This window comes from Talpa occidentalis, unplaced genomic scaffold (genome assembly GCF_014898055.3).
Source record: "Talpa occidentalis isolate TD23 unplaced genomic scaffold, MPIMG_talOcc4v2.1 talOcc4.10, whole genome shotgun sequence".
Classification (NCBI taxonomy): domain Eukaryota; kingdom Metazoa; phylum Chordata; class Mammalia; order Eulipotyphla; family Talpidae; genus Talpa; species Talpa occidentalis.
Window position 1 is genome coordinate 39,099,932 of NW_023600993.1, and position 20,347 is coordinate 39,120,278.

Here is a 20,347-nt window from a genome sequence, read left to right on the forward strand (position 1 = left end):
AAAGATCCTATTCTTGAATCTATTATTACCTCCCAGCACACAGATCATGGGATTCCTATAGCTGGTAGCAACCAGATGCTTTCGGGATGTTCCACCACTTCCAACTGCAGGAGCCCTCCGTGCACATCCATCTGGCCATCTGACAAATGTTTATGAGCATCTTTTTAGTCCCATTATCTCTTCAAGTCACACATGCCAGTCACTGCCTCCTGTCCCTAGGCATGAGGCAGGGTTCCTGGAGGGAGGACGAGTTTTCATTACAAGAGGTCACCACGCCTCATTATACAGGGCTCATGAAAAATGTTTCCTGCTCAACTTGAAGCAGCTCTGGGCCTGTGAAAACCTACCTCCTGCTTTCAGCAGGAGAGCTTAGCTTGAAAATGCCAGGGTGCTTAGGTAGACTAGAAGGGCTCTGTAGACTTCTGTGAGCAGTTTGCCTAGTTTGGGTCACTGAAAAACTATTAGCAAGGTCACCTCTCAGGCAACACTGGCACCAACTCCCATCTCCTTGGCAAGCCCATCTTGTAAGTATGCAAGCATAAAATTACCCAATTTGTACCCCTAGAGAAACCCTCAGCATTCTTTCAGACTGTGAGGACCTCCCAAAGTCAGTTTTATAGACATGTTAAGCAACCCCCAAGGTCCAGTGCAGACCCCAAGGCATTAAACCCCCACCCCTACTCCATGGTGCTAAAGAAAGACATTCCATGTTTCAGGAAAACCTCCAGTGACTCTAGGTCTTAACAAACATTCAAGTCTTGAAAAAAATTCAAGGTTTCACATGCTGTCATGGAAACACCACTGGTGCAAAGCTAGAAGCTGGGGTTCCTGTACTGCTTCCTCAACCAGCTGACTGTTTGGGCACAGAGTATCTCCTCTGTGGGTCTCAGCCGCATCATCTATAAATAGAAGGTACGTGTTCCCATTTGATGAACATGGGCAGGTGGCTGTAGTAGGCCCTGGAAACACAGACATTGGTGGACAGGGGCCTGCCCTCCAGGGGACTGGAGTCTAATTTGGCCCTCTGGCCAGCAGTTTGTAAGCTCTACTTGGTATGTTCCATGCTAAGCATTTTTCATAAATGACCTCGTTTCGTTCAGCAATCCTATAAAGGAGGTACTTTTACTACCTCTGATTCAACATATGGGGAAACTGAGATTTAGAAAGACTAAGCAACTTACCCCAAGAGGTCCCATATACAGCAAGTAAAGGGAAATACCAGGACTCAGTCCCAGGCAGGCCGAATGTCAGTCCCCTCACTTGTAGAGCCTGTCGTCAGGTAAATGTTTCTGGAGATGGTTCACCCTGTGATTCCAGCGCCAACTTTCAGCAAGCCTATCCCTAGCGAGCCCTAACTGCCCTAACTGCCTTCAGGCTCTGCCACTTTTTCAGTGTGCCTGGGCCTCAGCTTCCACAGAAGCAGCTCAGCATCCCCAACATAAGAAGAGCCTCCGGAGTCGTCAAGGCAAATGCTCTCATACTTACAGATGGGGAAACTGAAGCAGGAGCAGTGGAATGGCTGGGCCTAAGTCTCCTCAGATGAACAGGGGAGCGTGACAGGACCTCAGTGGGAATCCAAGATCACAGTCTCATTCTTTGGCACTGCACCTCTCAGGCATTGTATCATCTTTTAAAGGAGGAGAAAATTGGGGTTCAGATGAAGGAACCAGCTTAATCAAGATCCTCCGTTCAGAAAGCAGCAACATGAAGATTGAAAATCATTTGTTGCTGGAGGCCACAAGGAACCCCACTGAGAATAATGCTCTGGAAATAGGGGGAGCTGGGTGTGTGACCTTAGGCAACTGACTTGACAGCACAGATGGGAACAAATATTGTAGTGCCCTCATCAGGCTGTTGTGAAGATAAGTGAGACCCCACACAAAGGGTTGAACACACTACCTGGCTCAGGGCAACCCTGCCTGGCACACGGCAACCCTGGCAAACACGACTGAGCAGCTTTGTGTGCCAGGTGCATTTTCAAGTACTTTTATCTTTCTTAATAGCCTGCTATGTAGGTTTTAGCCTATTTTTCAGATGGCAAGGTGTAGTAAGTCACTTCGCCGCAATGGTCAGCTGAACCTGTGCAGTTGGCTCCAGATGCCCGGCTCTTTCTCACCACGCTCATCTCCTGTCTGCACCAGCTTTCAGTGACATGGTAAATCAGGCCTCAGGAGGACACACTAACATTTGTTCTACCACACAGCAAAGTTGTCCCTTGAATCAAAGCTGTGGGCTGAGCAGGGATAGACACCACAGATTGGGAAGGAGAAGGAGGAGGAGTATCATCCTGTGCAGGAGGGAACGCTCATTCCTGGGGTTGATGGGGCAGTGAATGAGTCCCCGCCCAGGGGAAATCCCAACAGCCTGGAAGGTCAGTGAGAACAACCTGGATCTGTGTTCTCACTGTCCACCCTCAGGTGAACCCACTCAGGAAACAGCAAGTGGGTTGGCTTTTGTGCCGTGGCCAATGTCTGCTTCTGAAAATCCTGTGGAAGCAAGTTCTACTGCACTGGAAGGGCTGTGACCCGCCCAGCTGTTCTCAGTCCAGCAGTGGGCAGAGTACGGAAGGAGGAGTCTGTCCACTTCAGCATGACAGCTTGTGTGATCCTGAGCTACAGGACCAGCGCTGTTTGTAACAACCACACTTGTCTACCTGCTTTGTAGTATTGCCCTCTTCTCTGCAGAGCCGAGTTCACTCCATTCTCATTGCTGAGCTGCTCCAGCTCCTGACTCATCTATGTGCTCCAGAAAGCTGATGGAGTAGAAAACTGGAGGAAGATCTTCTCTTTTTTGTGGAAACACACTTGCATCTTATTTCCATAAGGTGGAAGAAAGGGACACAGACGTTAGATTCACTCTTTTCTGACTTTATTTTTCCCTTCTGGTTTTTTTTCTGAGAGTGAAGAATAATCCACTGGGATAACTGTCCTCTTAACTCCAATTTCACCGTCATGCAGCAGGCCTGAGCACAGCCCAATCACCATTTGTCAGGGATGTGCAGGGAAGGCAGAGGGCAGCTGAATCACACAGAAACCAGATAAACAGGATCAAGGCCGGCCTCTGCTGAGATGTTAATGCTTCCCACAGAATCATCAGAAGTCAACAGGATGGGATGAACATCCCCATTGTGTGTAAGGAATTTGTCAATAAGAATAGTTAAGCCCTATGACTTTAAATACACTTTATTGAATCCATATAACCATTGCAGTATTATTCCTATAACAAATATGAGGTCACAGAAAAACTGCTCCAAAGTCATACAGGTAGTTTATAGCAGAGCTGGGATCTGGGTCCAGATCAACTTCCACAATGTGTGATCTTAAACTAAGCAGTGCAGCCTCTCTCAGGTGATCCAAAAAGATGAAATAACCTTCCCACAAAGTAAAAAGTCATGGCTTAGAATCCACCCTTTGAACTTAACTTCAGACCACAGTGGATTTAGAGTTCAGAGTCAAGTGCACTGGATGGCCAATGCCTTTCCCAGCCTCCCCAATTTTTCATAAGTACCTTTCCCATTTCCACCAAAGCCCAAGTAGTTCCTTGCTCTCAGACTGCCTGTCTTTCAGCCTGGCATGCAGACCATCTCCTGTGTCAAGATCACCACTACTCACTCTTCGAGACTGAACTTAAACCCCTATGTCATCTTGATTTCCCAAAGTTGATATCTGTGTCCCTCCACATGCACACATAGCAAACCCACCTCCCCATCTCTGTACATATCACAGTAATGCTGGATGGGAGAGGCATAAGCTGTCGCCTTCCAGATTGTCAGCTCCCGGGGAGAAGAGATGAGCTTTATATATGGCAAGTCACAGTATCTCAATAAATGTTAGTGACCAGAATTTAAGAGGAGTGTGGAATTTGTGGCTTTCCTAGGCAGAGGATTCATAAGATCTTCTTTCTTGAGTTCCTCTAAGGTATCATGCTCTCCTTCACTGGATCTTTGTGCACATTTTGCCAAAACTTGACCACTCCCTAACAGCCTTCTTTTTAATCTAGTCTTTTGTTTCCAAACCTGGATGGGTTGCCTTATTTTAATATCTCATAGTCCCCTGTAACATTGTAGTTCTCAGAGTATGATCCCTGAACCCCTGGGAGATCCCCAAGACCTTTGAGAGAGTCTGCAAGATCAAAGTTACTTTTGTAAGTCACTAATCATTAGGGAAATACAACCCAAATCATAGTAGGTGCTTAATAAATATTCAGAAGGCACATGAACCCAAGACCTCCAGATGGATCTGAGGGTCCATGTACATGACCCAGAAAACCCCAGGTCATCAAGGGCCACACTTGGGGAAGGTATGGAAGGCTCCTCTTTGGGGAGAGAAAGGAGAGTGAAGTAGAGGCAACTCCTCCGCTGGGACATGGTGCCCACTGGACAAAATCTCTGGGCCCAACATGGTGCTATAAATGTGCAACTTCCCACTTGGCTCTGAGTTTTTCCAATTTCTTACAAATGCATCTGGAATGCATTAGAAAGGGGTCAGACTGGTTTGGAAATGTTTGGGTAACTCTGGGACATGGGCGGTGGAGCTGGAAACCTGTGGGGAAAGCGCAGCCCCTCGACAGAGTTCATGGTTATGGCCAGAGAGCTGCTGGTGTGCCAGCCCTGACAAGCTCCCTGGGGCTCTCCGAGCCTTGTCCCAGCTGTCTGGAGCCCTCTCGGCCACCTCCACCACTCAGAGATCCCCATTCAGATTTGTGTTGGTAAGGAGACATCCCTCCTCCCCTCTCTCTCTCCATCCTCCTTCTCCTATTGCCTTTCCTGACCCAAACCACAAACGCAAGGCAGACCCTGCTTCACCAATAATAATGGTAATGACAGTAATAAGAACCCAGACCTTACTTACCATTCCATGAGTCCTCAGGTCCAAGTAGGGTTTCATACACGTTCTCTCATTTTTATCCTTTGAATAAACACTCAAATCGTATATATTTATGTCCCACTTCTCAGATAAGGAAAGTGAGGAACAGAGAAGTGACCCAACTACCCCATAAAGCTGAAACACAAAGCCTGAATTATCCAGCACTATCGTTTGTTTAATAACCTTCATACCATGTCAGTGTGTGAGGAACAGAAAAGAATCAGTTTCGAAGTCAACTCCTGTTCTTCCGAATCAACAAGATCCAAAAACAGCTGAGAGAAGGAGCCTGAAGCAGAAGAACAGTTTCCTCCCATGCACTGGGTTTCCTGGAACACCCAGCTGCTGTCTTTTCAACTCAGACTCCTTTATCTGGGACTCCCAAATCAAATCCATTTTTTAAAGTAAATTTCCAGCTCTATCACCGAAAGTTTAGAGTTATCTCATAAACCCACCTCCTCACCCTGTCCCCAGGAAGAGAGGTGTCCTTCACAATGGAAGTTAATATTCTAAAAACCACTTTCCTTGGGCTATCCCTAAAAATGCAGAGTTAATGTTTAACTCTGAGCACACAATGGAGACCAGCACAGGCCCCAGCTCAGCCGAGAACAAAGAGGAGGGCCAGAGAGCATCCTGCTCACAGCTTCTGGTTAGAGAACAGGGCCTCCAGCTCTCCAGCGGCAGCCAGCGAAAAGGGGACAAAATGGAAACAGGGAAAGGACACAACCTCAATCAATTTCACACAGGCTGATCCTAGGTCTGGACCCGCACTGTCCAATCCAGCAGCAGCAAACCCCCTCCGGCCCCCGCGAGTTGGGATAGAGACATCCTGCTTGAGATACACCCCAGATTGTGAAGACTTAGCACAAGAAAAATATGTACTCTATAAAAAATGTTTATGTGGATGACATGTTGAAATAATAAGTATTTTTTATATATTGGGTTAAATAAAACACATTAGCAGAATTCCGCCTCTTTCTTTTTGCTGTTTTTATGTGCATTCAGACCCTTTTAAATCACATAGGTGGTTGGCATTGTATTTCTACTTGACAGCAGCACCCTGGATAAAGGGCACGGTTACCCACAAAGTCCAGACCCTAGATACAGTCACATCTGGTGTTTCTTCCTCCTCCCTCAAACTCCTGCAGCTCAGTCACCAGCCACACCTTCCTCCCCTTTTAAGCCTGCTCCTCCCCTGCTCCAGAGCTCACCCAGGCTGCCCACTGCAGGTCACATCCACCCTAATCTGTTCTCTCTAGCTTTCCAGGCCATCTTGGTTGATTCACCAGCCCTGTCCTGACCTTAATAACCCTGGAAGTGTCTCCAGCCTCCTTTCATCCCTTCCGCCTTCCTGGCAAGCCAGAGAAGCCTGAGGTAGAGAGCAATCCCTCTATGCCCCACTCTTCATAGTCTTTACCTTCAGAAGTTTGCATGTAATTGCTCCTTCCCCTCCTCTTTAATGAGCTCCTGGATCCCCGGGTGCAGGGAAGATGGGCCCAGACCTGCCCTTGTCTGGAGCCAGTTGCTGCCTGGCCACACCTACCTCACCCTAATGCTAAAGCCCAACAGGTGTGGGCTCACCAAGCCCAGCCTCACACCCTGAGCTACACACCTGCCGGGACTGCCACCAGGGCACGACGATGGGGACTGGATGTTCTCTTCTCCAGGACCGTCTCCCGGGAGCTCCGATACTATCAATCATCTCTCTGCCTGCCCTTCCTCCAACAATTCAGACTCTGCCTTCCACAGAGGCCCTCTGTTTCCTCAGGCTTCCCATTTGTCAAATCAACACTTTTACTCTTAGGAACCCCAAAAGCTCTTATCACTATGTCTGCGTCTGCTTGATACTAAGTGTGGGCTCCTATGAGCTGGCTACTAGCTGGCCACTCGTGGGCAACTGTGACCTCTTTGCTATCTACAAATCACAGCAGAACATTCCTTGACTACCTACAGAGTATAGTTTATATCACGAGGCAGGCCTGGTGTAAGAATAGAGCATAGCAGCAGCCATTTTAAAGTACAGCAGCCATGTTAGTATAGCAGCTATTTTAAGAGCATAGCTGACAGTGAGGTTGCAATTCCTAGATTCGAAGAACCGGCGTCTGTAACCATTAGATTACCCTAACAGTCAGATTCCTAGAATCCACATCTGAAGCTGTCAGATTACCCTGAGGGACCCATTCTGTGTGCCTATTTAAACCGCCTAATTATGGTGTTCGGGGTCCAACCCTGTCTGGGCGCGGCCGCTGTGTCGGTTCCACTCTGGGGGTTCGGGCCCTAGCTCGAGCTAGCTAATAAAGGCCACCTTTGCTTTTGCATCAAACTTGGGTCTTGGTTGTTCCTGGACTCGGCACCGGAGTGCTTTAACACTGGGAACGCCCAGGCTGTTGCTGACCTGATTACGTGACTATCTCCACGGTGGTCTTGGATAACTCTGCCTTTAATAACATCAAATACTTTGTTGATGCAAATGTCTCTTGATATATGGTCATGCTGTCCCCTTCCCTGTCCCTCGTAAAACTTTGTCCCCCATTCCTATCCCACTCTCCAGTCATTATTCCTCATACCATTGTCTCATGATCAGCTTTTACTAGCCTGTATGCTTTCAATAAATACTCAAGTAGCAGAGTCTTGCCTTGCAAACCTACTCCACGACTGTTGTGTCCCTCATCATGTTCCTGCTGCAAAGTGTCAACAAGTTCCTGTCTCAATAACTAAGCACAATCATCTGCAGCATTTAATCCTTACAGCAAATCATACCCCTTTATATAAAGGTGAAGAAACCAAGGCTCAGAGTGACGGGAACTTGCTTAGGACCAGGTGGCGGCGGGTTCTGAAGCCAAGCAGTCAGCCTCTAGACTTCCATACTATTTAATGTTGCAAAAAAAAAAACACAGATGGACTAAAGTTGATATTCAAGGTCTACGACTTTGTGAAAGTTGCTTAATCTCTCTGTGCCTCAGTTTCTCACCTGTAAAATGGCAGTGATTATCTCAGGTTTGTGAGGATTAAGTGAGTTGGTGCAGGATTTGCATTTAAAAGCATGCCTGTAGGTATAATAAGTGCTCAATAAACAGTGGCCATTGCTATGAATGAGCACCAGATCTATTCCCTGCCAGCCGTAAGCTCCCTGAGTATGAGCCATTGCCATGGGACATTGTCCAGCCTTCTGCTCTCATTCCCAATGCTATGATGCTGTGATGATGACAGTAAGACAGAAGGTGAAGATAGGTGCTGTAGATTAATATTTGTGTAGGGTCCAAATTCTATATTGAATCCCTAACCCCCAATATGATACTACTTGGAAATTGGGCCTTTGGGAAGTAATTAGGGTTAGATAAGTCTGAGAATGTGGGCCCCTCTTGATGGGATTAGTGCCCTTACAAGAAGAGATACTAGAGGTCCTCTCCCCTGATGACGTGGGGTGTTTTCCCTGAAGCTTTACATATCACAAAATTCAGACCATGCTTTGAAAAGCATCTAAAATAACAGGAGATAAACAAAAGAAATAAAAAGTAAGGCAAATAGCTCAGAATATATCAATGACTTTAATCAAAATAATGAACTACACTTACCAGTTAAAAGACAAACATTGTCATACTAAAGAAATCCAACTGTAAAAGCTTAAAAGAAGCAATCAAATCCTAACAACACACAGCAGTGAATGAAAGGAATGAAAGAGACAAATATAAACCAAAAGAAGAGGCGAGCAGTCATATCAACGCCAAATCCAATAGACTAAGGTGCCAAGCATTACCTATAAAAATAGACACTATATAAACGATTCCATTTGCTAGAAAGATAAGTGAAGACAGTGTGAAGAAATGAGTAAGATGCCATCAACTCATTTGCAACTTCAAGACATTGGGAAACCTTTACTTAGAAAGGGGCAGCTCTGAGGAAACTAAGGACAAATAGAAAGCTCAAAATATATCCAAGATGTTAATCATAAAAAAAATAAAACCTAAATAAGGGACCAGGAAAAAGACTAATTAATATAAAGTAAAAATCAAAATCAACAAGCAACTATAAACCAGGGACACACTATGGGGGAGGTGGGGAGGGGAGAGAAAGGATTAAGGTCAAAATAAGGAGGGGTGCAATTTTATGGGGAATATAACCAAAATGAAGTTGCATACATTGTGCAAAAATGAAAAATGATGTAAGAATTATATAAAATAAAATATTAAAAAATAAACAAATAAATAAAACCCTGTGGAAACCCCTTGGCTGAGCATGCACCACTACCAATAGGGCTGCGGGATCACCCTCTACCACCAGCCTCACACAGAAAGACCTCCCTGAGCTCAGCAGGTGTCAACTCCCTTGACTGCTGGCCAAATAGTCTGACTTCTGCTACTGTTTGGCACAGTTCCTCCAGCACCCCCTTTAATGACACAACAGCCTACCCATATGTCAGGGTCCCGTATTCTTCCAGACTCAGGTAAGAAACCGAGAGGGACCCAAATGCTCTGTATCAAATAACAATCTTCTGACTCTTTCTCTTCTCCCAAGTTTCACGGTGTGAGTCTGTTCCAAATTCTTCCTGCATTCATTCTTTCATTGACTCAATGCTTTTGCACACTTACTAGATGTTGGGCAGTGTCCAAGGTACACAGAAAAAGTTCTAGAGGGCCTGATCCTCAGGAACTACCTGGAAGATTCTGCTCCTGTCACCTCCTGGGGAGGGAGGTATGTGATCCCAGTTGCCAAACTGCTGAGCACTCCTCCACCCTTGGAAAACTAAACTTCTCACAGCTTCCGGCATGAAGACAGCCCTCAGGTAACAGAGATCCTTTCTGACATTTTTCATGAGTGGTTATTACAAACATGTCAATCATCATTTCACTTCTCCATTTTTTATTTAAAAATGATTTTCATTGAAAGAATATTGTATTGAACACAGAAAATTTAGAATATGGATATTAATAAAATTAAAAACTGTTTCTACCACCTCAAGAGAATTGCTGTGAATGCCTTGGTACAATGTTGTTCAGACTTTTTTTGATATATACACATGAATATGTTTACCCATTCATTTCCACAGAATAACTTGTCTAAGGACAGAAAGGAGAAGAAGACCCTTAGAAACGATCAAGTCAGATACTTGAACAAACTTTTAAAAATCACACGTTCACAGGACTAACTGTAAGTTTTCCATTGAAAAATTACAAATCAACAGTACATTAATAAGGGGAATTTTTTCTTCAAAAAGGAAAAAAAATCTAGCTCTTTGTATTAGTTATCTATTACGGCATGACAAAGTGTCTCATCGCCTCCCAGACATAACAAAACAAAGTCTTAAAAACGGCCTTGCCCCTGCAGATGTGTCTGTGCTCTCTGAACACCTCATCAAAATTCTCTTCTCCCTCTCTTTTTTTAAATTGTGGTAAGAACAGTTATGAGATCTCCTCTCAACAAATTTGTGAGTGTACAATGCAGTATTGTTAACAATGGGTGCAGTGTTGTACAGCAGGTCTCTAGAATTTATTCGTCTTGCATGACTGAAACCTTATACCCATTCAACAGCAGCTCCCTGTTGCCCCTATTCTCGCCCCCTGGCCCGGCAACCCCCTTTCTACTATCTGTTTCCTTGAGTTGACGACTTTGACTACTTTGGAGACCTCGTGTAAATGGAATTATGCAGTATGTCTTTCTGCCACTGCTGATTTCACTTACCATAATATCCTCCTGTTTCCTCTGTGGTTGTAGTGCATGGAAAGATTTTCTTTTTCTTTTTTCTTTTATTTTTTTATTTTGAAGATGGTAGCTTATACTGCCTCTTCTTTATGCATCCATCTGTTGATGGATAGTTAGGCCATTTCCATCTCTTGACTGTTGTAAAGGATGTGTCTATGAACACGAGGGTGCTGATCCTTCCAGATCCTGATTTCAATCTTTTTGGATATGTACTCAGAAGTGGGATTGCTGGCTCATATGGTAATTCTAAAAATGCATAGGTTATTCTAGAAATTTTGACTCCCAGAGTCAGGTATGAGCCACTAGATTTTGCTACACCCACCTCCTGATTGCACAATGGACAATGGGCAGAGACTTGGGCCAACATGATCTTCTGCCTCTGGAACAGGACACTCAATCTGACGGCAACATTACTAGGAACACAGGTCCAGATTGCTGGAAGCAAGTTTCCAGATGGCTATTCAGTCTGTCTGAGGAGCCTAGAAAAATACACATTCCCAGGACGGGTTCCAAGCATACTGACTGCGAATATCCAAGGAAGGGCCCTAGAATCTGTATTTTGTGAATCTCTTGGTCAGTTCTGGAACTCTGTCAAATTTGGAAAGAACAGAAAAGGGCAAATGTATGAATTTCTGACTTGAAGTCTCCCATCACCCCAAAGACTCCAGCGGTCCTTGGGTTCCAGGAGACATCTATCTTGACATCTTCTGATGAGTCTGCCTCCTGATGGCTGCAGCTGGTTTAATCCAGCTGGACTCCGATCTTCGGTTTCAGTTAAAAGAACATGAAAGTCTACCGCCCGGAACTGCTGCCTTGCGACTGTCCTCCATTGTGCATTCTGCGATCTTGGCTGCTGCTGTGTTGCGGCCGCCTCTCTGCAGAGGATTTCCCATGCTTGGACATTGTACGTAGAAGAAAAGGAGTCCATAAGAACAAGAGAGCTGGCCTGTGAGTTTCCACTTCTAAATGCTGCAGGAATGTGTTCACTGTGAGAGGTATGACCGCAGGTCCTGGCGCCAGGTCAAGGTCTTGCAGGCCATCGGTCTCTCTAGGAGGCTCCTGGGGCAGCTAGTGGCTATGGGCCTATGGTTCCACAGAAGTTTCCACAATGCATGATGAAAAGTCCTACAGCTACTCTGTCATTTCACATATGTGATTTCGGAGCACTTGAAATGGGGCTAATGCAACTGAGGAACTGGATATTTTATTTTGATTAATTTAACTTTCAATAACCATATGTGGAAATGGCTAGAGTAGAGTATTAGAGCGCCGTTTTGATACTTTACCTATTGCTTATGCAAGGCAGGAAACAGCAGCTTAGTTTTACTGATGAGAAAAATGATACTCAGAGAGGGGAAATGACATCTCTGAGGTCACAGAGTGGACAAGGTGAAAATTCAAACCCAAGTTCAATCCATGATTGAATAACTGCCCCCTTCCCCCCACACACACACACTGTGTGTGAGATGTTGATAGGGAATAAAATTAAACTGAACATCCCATCTCTGAGGCATCAACTCTGTTTTAGTTACAAAGCCAAAACAAAAAGGAAAGCCACAAAGCAGGACACACACTATCAATTCCGCCTGGCCATGTAGACCATCCAGCCCGCGGGCTTGGCTTTCTCCCCCAGGCGTCCTGGCTCTACACGGCCTTGTGGTGGAGTGTGTTTTATTGCATGCCGAAAACTCCAAGATAGCTTGGCCTCCAAGAACAAAAGCGACTGTGGGGTGAAGAGGGAAGGGGGCCAAGAGGCTGTCCCTCCATCTCCTGAGGTGGACATCCCATCACGCGCAATGCTGCACTCAGGCCTTTACATAAGGCCAGATGAGCTGGGAAGCCACCCCCGCCGCCCCGCCTGCTCCCAGCGCCCAGAGAAAACTCCATTTCTAACAGTTACGGTCATCCATTTAAATCACATTACCCTGTAAGTGGATATACAAATTGTCAGCCCTAATGAAATTTAGGAGGAAGCAGTGGGAGAGGTGAAAACACTTAGAACTGGTTTCTTGGTTTTTGAGACCCAAATTCAAGCGGTTAAAGCTGCTCCTTGAAGACAGCCTTGGAGTGTGGTTCCCCGCCAGCCCCTGGGGGTCCCCTGGGATGTCACAGTTGAGTGTTCAACCTCAGGCACCCTGGGATGGGCCAAGAGGTAGACTTCGGTGCAGACACAGTGCTCCTGGAGGCAGGACAGAGTCCTCCTCGTTTCTGCACCTCGAAAGAATCCTGGCACAGAGAGACATTAGGGAAATGTGGAATGAGAGAATAAAAGCACACGGCCCCCATGCACAGTCTGAATCAAGAAAGTCAGAAGAGGCCCCAGGAAGGGGAATTCACCTCGATGCCAGAAATCCCTCTGTAAAGACTGCTGGGGGAGGAGGGAAGACAGTGAGAATTGCCCACTTGCACTCTGTTCCCTCAGAAAAAGCAGACTCCTGAGACAGAGTGCTGGGCAGCAGACTGGATTAACTAATGAATTATCTGCCACTAAATAATTTACTGGACTTCTTTCTCCAGGGCAGGACACGAGGGCTTTCGGATTAAGATAATAATATAATAGCTTCCATTTATGGAGTGGTTACCAGCTGCCTGTCACTGCACAAACACTTTCCCTTGTTATCCTCACAAAACCCCTGCACAGTGGGTATGGTTGGCCCCTTTTACGGATGAGGAAATGAAAGCTCAGAAAGGTCCAGAAGCATACCCTGATTGCGCAGGTGTTTCTGATCTCAAGCTCATAGTTTTCCTAGCCTGGCCCCGTAACCGTGTTGGATGGAGCAGGATGTGGTGGGCGTGCAGGAGTATACAATGATGCTGTCTCACATTTGCTATTGTGCGACCAAAGTCACGGGGGCTGGGTTCCCTTTACATGCCTTTTATTCCCAAATGTGAGCAGACCATGTGTAAGGGCAGGCATGGTCACTGAGCAGGTTTTCTGATCCAGCAGACTGGGTAAAGGAGGAATCAGAGTCCTCAGTGGTTTCTTGCAGGTCTTTTATTGGGATTACCAGGTACATGGCAGGCAGAGGCACTGGGAGGGCTGCCAGCCTCCCAGCCCCCAGCAAGTCTTTACTCTTTCTGGGTTCTCCAGCGTTCTCTCTGCTTCTCTGCTCTTGCCTTCTCTTTCAGCTTCTTTCTCTGCTTCTGCTGGCGTCCCCCTGATGCCGCCCTTAAAAGCCCAGTCTCAGCCCAGGTGAATCCCATCTACCTATGCCCACACCCTACTCCAGATGCCCGCCATCAGGCCTGCATTCAGGACTGTAAGGATCCATCATCTATCCTGATGGCGGGAGGGCAGAAAAGCCTGACATTTTTCCTTACCCTACACCATGGCTTACAGTCTTCTTACCACCTCAATATAGCATTGACTTCCTGGGACATAATATTGCTGAAGGAAAACAAATTCAGCCCTGTGAACCCTCCAAACCATCATGCACACATTAGGGAATGAGGCCCAGAGAAAGTTAGGGATTTTCCCAAAGTCACACGGCCACTAGGGAGCCAGCGTGAGACCAGAGTCTAGGCAGTGAAAGGTCTGTTGGGCCAGAAGTGCAGCCAGGACCACCATTCATCAAGCCCTGCCCCCAGCGCAGAGGGACCTTGGTTCGACACTCCCTGGCATTCTCCAACAGCACAAACTCGAGAAGATCAAAGGAGGAACTCAGAAGTGGCCTCATCTCAAAAACTAGGACAAATGACCTCAGTCAGGAATGAAATGGAGGTTTCTAGTATTTCGAGTCTTCCCTTTTTCTTTCCCACAGCCCTGAGGCGTTCTCATCTCCTGGAGAAAAAGCAAGGCCTCCGTGATCAGAAAAACCTGGCTTTGCTTCTCACTAGCTCTGTGTAATTGGGGAAAGATACCCAATCTTCTAGGCCTTCTCTGTCTTCTGTAAAATGGGGAAAGTAGCCCTTCTTTTTGTCAGAGGCTATGAGATCAAATAAAGTAGTATAATTAAAAATACCCCCCACAAACCCAACGAAATACTCATGTAAGTGTTTAATAAATGGGAGCAGTTCTAATAAATATGTTGTGAGTTGCATGGGGCTTACTTACTGTTTCAACCTTAGAGGTGAGGGAACGGAGGCCAGAGGGAGCTCAGTGATTTGCCCAAGGAGCACAGCTTGCTGTATCCACGAAAGTGATGTGGGGAATGGTGAAGGGGATGCCTAGGAGTCAGGGTCAGCTCTTTTCAATCCCAAATCATCCTCTGTAAAGAAAAGATAAGCACCCAGCTGGTTAGCCTCATCGGCCTCTCCTAAGCCTTGAAAAAGCATTTCATGGAATTTCCCAAGGACAAGGAGGAAGTGGCATGGCTGAGTCAAGTCCTGAGTCAAGTTCTTACTCCCTACCTCTGCTTGCCCAGCCTGAGCCTGATCAAGAAACTTCAGAAGCCCCCTCCCAGTGCCTCAAAGGCAGCCCCCTGCCTCAAAGGAACCAGGAAGGCCCGCGACTCATTGAAAGCTAGTGATGAGAATGTGGCTGTTTGCTCCCCATGCAGCGATCCCCACCATCACTGTCATTATCCCCACTACCTGCTGAGTGCTTGCTCTGCACACAACAGGCCAACCTCACCATTACCCACAACCTCAGCCTGACACTACATATCCATACCGTAGCCTCACATTACGTGAGTGTCGTGGCAGGAAGGACACAGGGCAGGTTTTCTGATCCAGCAGACCCAGTAAAGGAGGAGTCAGAGTCCTCAGTGGTTTTGCAGGTCTTTTATTGGGATTTACCCGGTATACAGCAGACAGGGGTTCTGGGGGGCCGGGAGGCTGGCAGTCCTCCCAGCCCCCAGCAAATCCTCACTCTATCTGGGCTCTCCTGCGTTTTCTCGGCTTCTGCTTCTCTTGCTTCTCTCTCGGCTTCTCTTTCAGCTTCCGTTCGTTCTTGGCTTCTACTGGCGTCCCCGTGACGCCGCCCTTAAAAGCCCAGTCAGCCCAGGTGAATCCCATCTACCTCTGCCCACACCCTACTCCAGGTGCCCGCCATCAGGCATGCATTCAGGACCGCAAGGATCCATCATCTGTCCTGATGGCGGGAGGGCAGAAAAGCCTGACATTTTTCCTTACCCTACAGTGAGGATAGCGAAGGAGCTCGGAGAAGGTAAATAACTGACCAAAAGACACAGCTAATAAAAGCAAAGCTTCATGCTGGGCTTTCTTGACTACGACTTTTTTGTCAGAGGGTCCCCTTCTTTCAGTATGTCTCACAGTCACACACTGGACCTTGACCCACAGAGAACACTGTTGGCAAAAATGCTGCAGCACTTCTCCCATCCTGTGCAAATCTCCTTTGCAAAGAGGCTTAGCTACTCCTGTTGTGGGGAAGTGGAGTTGTTTCTCTACGCTTTTGAATCTCGGCTGTCCTTGGCTTAACTTTGACGAGTTGAATGCAGTGCAGTTTCCAACTCCAGGCTTCAAGAGGCCTAGAAGCTTCCATTCTCACCTTCATGGAATGGGGCACCATGATGTGGAAGAAGCTAGGTTGATCTCCCTAGAGATGAAAGATCCCATGGAAAGGAAGACCAGCTGGAATCAGCTGCTGCCTGGTCAGTGAGGCCATGTCAGCTCATCCAGCCCTAGTTAGACTGTCAGGCCCCACGTACAAGCCACAGAGAAACCATCCAGTGACCCAGCCCAAACAGTTGACCCATAGCCTCATAAGCAAAGATAATAGTTACTGTTTTAAGTCACTAAGCTTTGGTATGAGTATAATCTGTTATTCAGCTGCAGATAACTGCTAAGGTGAGTGCTAAATTCCTCTGAGCCTCGATTTCCTCATCTATAGAATGGGGGTAATATTCACACCTGTACCTGACAAGCTTATGATGGAGATTGAATGAGTTGAAGCCTGGAATGCAGAGCTCTGTGTCTGCCATGGAGTTCACAGGAGCAAGGGGGTTGCCATCAGTGCCAGCAGCTTTGGTTGGAGCTTCCAAGTTAAGTGACAGGAAGTGAGACTTCGGTGGGAAGGGGAAGTGTGTGTAGAGGGCATCCCTGGGCAAGAGTGTGGTAGAACTTATAGCAGATCACACTGGTGGAGCCGAGGTAGGCAAGTGTCTGCCTACATATGTGTCAGTTACATGGATCTCAGGCCATCATGAGTTGGGCTGGGAGCCCAGGATTGCAGGGATTTGAGCCAAAGCAATGCAACACCAAAAAAAATGTCTCTGAGATTATGGAGGCCTTGAGGGTCCAGGACCTAAGGAATGAAAGAGGCAAGTGTCTCCACAGGGTCATTAAATGTCAGTTCTGAGCATGTTCCCCCCTCTGTTGAATCTCCCCCCGGGCTCCCCATCCTCCTAAGACAGGCTTCTGGGTCCTGCCTGACGGCAGCCTGGGCTGTTGTGCACCCTGGCCTCATCCCCCACCATTTTCCTCCACCTTCACATCCCAGCATACCTCTGGACTCATGAATCCTGGGATGGATCACCTCCCACCTCTGGCCCTTTGCACAAGCTGTGCCCTCTTTCTTGAATGACCTTAGGTGCTCTTCCCACACTTACCCTGGGCCATCCCTACTTGTCTTTAAAAACTTTTCTAGGATGTTACTTTTGCTGGAAAGCAGCCTTGATTTCCCAAGTCTGGGTTTGACTCTTTTCTCTGGGGCCCCTGTGGTACCTTAGCCTACCTTGATCCGCTGTCATTGTGCCTACTGGCTACTCTGGTAGAACAGGGTCCAAGTGTGCCTTGCTTACCTCTGCAACCCCATCAGTTAAGTAAGTGCCCAGGACACAGTAGTGTTTATTAAATATTCCTTCAACCCCATCAGTTAAGTCAGTGCCCAGGACAAGTAGTGTTTATTAAATATTCCTTCCTAACATATAAGGGATAAAAGAATAGGGCCTCCCTGGTGGTGCAGGGGTTAAGTCTCAGCACTATCAAGCTATTGCCAACCATTGCAAGATGAGTTCGATCCCCAGCCAGGGAGCTGACCCACATGGCACAGCAGACTTCTCCTCTCTCACCCGCTGCTCCCTTCAGCAGTGTATTTCAGTAGATCTACCTATTTTACTCTTCACCCGTCTCTGGTAAATCCTCTTGCCCCCCTGCACACCCTAGTTCTTGTATGTATAAATAAATAAAATAAATCTTTAAAATAAATAAATAAATAAAGGATAAAACAATAAATGAGTTGAATGGGCCCTTAGAGATAAAACAAGGACAAAAAAGGAAATCAGAGGCTCAGAGACTCGCCCCAAATTATACAGGAGTTATGTCAGAAGTGGGATAAAGGGCCTCCCTGGTGGCGCAAGGGGTTAAGACACAACCTATGAAGCCACTATAGCCACTGCAGCATGAGTTCGATCCCTGGGCAGGGAGCTACCCACATGGCATAGCAGACCTCTCCTGCCTAGTCTGCTGCTCCCCTTAGCAGTATATTTCAGTCAGTCTGCCTGTTCTGCTCCCCACTCTGTCTCCGGTGAATCCTCTCACCTCCCACACCTCTGGCCTGTACCCCTTCTCTTGTATGCATAAATAAATAAATCTTAAAAAAAATAAGTGGGAAAAAGCCTCACCTTTGCTGAATGAGGCCTACTTTCCTAGATGACTGGGAGCTAATCCAGTTGACGGAGGGAGGAGCCCTCTTCGATAATGAATGTGGATGAGTCAGGACACGTCAAAGCTAGGGATAGAGTTCTCCAGCTGAAATGGCATGCTTCCCTGGTGCCCGTGTCTCCTTGGGGTACAACGTGAAAATGCAAGAGACCTTGTCAGTTAAGGAATCTTCTGCTTAGAGGAACCCCCACTGTGCCCAGGGATCCAGTGTGTCCCTGCTCCTGACCAGGGGAGCATGACGAGAACCAGGAGGGGCAAAGTGTTAGTGAGAACTAATTACTCTATCAAACTCCAGCACAACAGAGGCTTACTACAACAGAAATGCGTCATTTAGTCATATGACAGTTGAAAGAGTTTCTAGTCAGCTCCTTTCCTCCATTCGGTTTGTCAAGAACCCAGCCATTTCCGCACCATTTCTCCATCAACCCCTATCACACTAGAGTCTTCTGTTACCAGCTGGGAGGGGAAAGATGCAATGAAGAGCTCACTAGCTTCTCAGAAACCTGAGCTCCAAAATTAACACGCATCATTGCATTCACCTTCCACTGATAGAAACTAGCCTTTTGCCCATATCTGGATGCAAGTCTGGAAAACATATATAGTCTTTGATTAGGAAGACATTGTCCAATGTCACCTCCACATTGCTACAGAGAGAAAAAACATAGGGTTCTGTGGTCAGACTTCGCCTCTCCAAAATTGCATTTCTTTATCCATGATATGTCAGCAACAGTGTTATACTGAAGACTGCTGGAAATCTTACTTAAATGATTTAAGCAGCACTCTACCCCCTGTGCAGCCACAAAACTCTTGACCCCAGTGGACTGCATCTCCACTTGCCAGGGAGAGGGTGCTTAACACCAGTGCTCCCCAACCTACCTGGAGGAGAGGAGCAGGTGTCAGGTGAACAGAGTGCTGCCTTCCAAAGCTCTGGGCTCAGCAGCCAGCTGTTCTCCGCAGCTCTGTGATTGGTGCTGCCAATATGCTAATGGACACAGTCTCTCTCCGCAGAGCAGAATCCATCATTCATCATTTCTCAAACGTGTTTGCTGTGAACCTTTATGCTGAGCATCTCCTGAGTTTGTGAGTGATGTAATGCTCTTTATACATTTCATCTCAATAACAAAGGTGGGAGAACAGAAAATGTTCATTTAGCTAGAGAGGGGCGGCTGACTTTGTTTTTAATACTAATTTCCACTCTCACTAAGTGGTTACAAAATGTCAGACTTCGGAGGTGGCTTTTTGCAGGTTCTATCAGTCATTGAAACATCAAACCTAACTGGGTAGTTGCTTCTGTCCCATGTTCCAGCCGAGGTCAGTAAGAACAGAGAGAGAAGAAGAAGAAGAGTGGCAAGGCTGAAATCTGGGATTGGATATGTTTTTCACTCACTCACTAAATATTTATCAATTTCCTATGGTGTTCCAGACATGTCTTTACACCAAGAAAGTCTTCTTTTTTGTTTCACTTCTTTATTTTAACCTCACTGCTAGTTTATAAATATAGATCTTTTCCTTTTAGACCCATGGTTTTTCCACTGTGGTGATTCTGCACCCCGCACCCCCCCACTCCCAAGGGGTAATCAGCAATGTCTGGAGAATGTGGAGTGACAAACAGGAGGTGCTATGGGTGCTGAGAGGGCAGAGCCTGGGACACAGCTACCCCCCCCGACAGGGCACATGGCAGCCCCCCACAACAAAGAATTATCTAGCTCAAAATATCAAAGTGGTGAGGTTGACAAACTCAGACTTGTGGGGGGAACCCTGTTAAAAGCCACCACAGAGCGTGAGCCTGTAGGGCAGCTAAGTGACATCACAGCAGGTTCCCATGGCCCTGCATGTCTCCTAGAGCAATGGCTGCTCCATGCAGTGAACTGTGCCTCCAGGGCCCTGTGGCACCAAGTGTCCAGGTAAGCAGCTCTTTCCATTTTTAAGCCAGAAGTCCAAATTTGAATATAAAAAACACTCATCTTTTAATGTCTGCTGCTAATTTAAGTATTTTTAATGTTTTGCCTGTCAAGCAAAACACATTTGGGAATATAATATAGCTAGTGGGCAGCAGGTTTGCCACCTCCCCCAAACACTAAGGGGGTCTTCCTCACACTAAGCTAGGTGCTGATGAGTATATTAGATGATATCACCCAAGCTTCCAGGTTTAGTGTTCAGATTTCTCTGTCTTTCCTAGCATGACATTTAGTGAACATGACTATGTACTAGAAAACTGCTCT

At 46.7% G+C, this 20,347-nt stretch overlaps 1 long non-coding RNA gene across 1 annotated transcript in view; it reads right to left on the reverse strand.

Moving 5' to 3' along the window:
* Positions 1–14,741, reverse strand: part of LOC129145701 (uncharacterized) — a 147,477-nt gene extending 132,736 nt beyond the window's left edge. Inside the window, exon 1 of the long non-coding RNA XR_008551622.1 lies at positions 14,617–14,741. This is a non-coding gene — a long non-coding RNA (uncharacterized LOC129145701). The remainder of the gene's footprint in view (positions 1–14,616) is intronic.
* Positions 14,742–20,347: the final 5,606 nt, after the last annotated feature.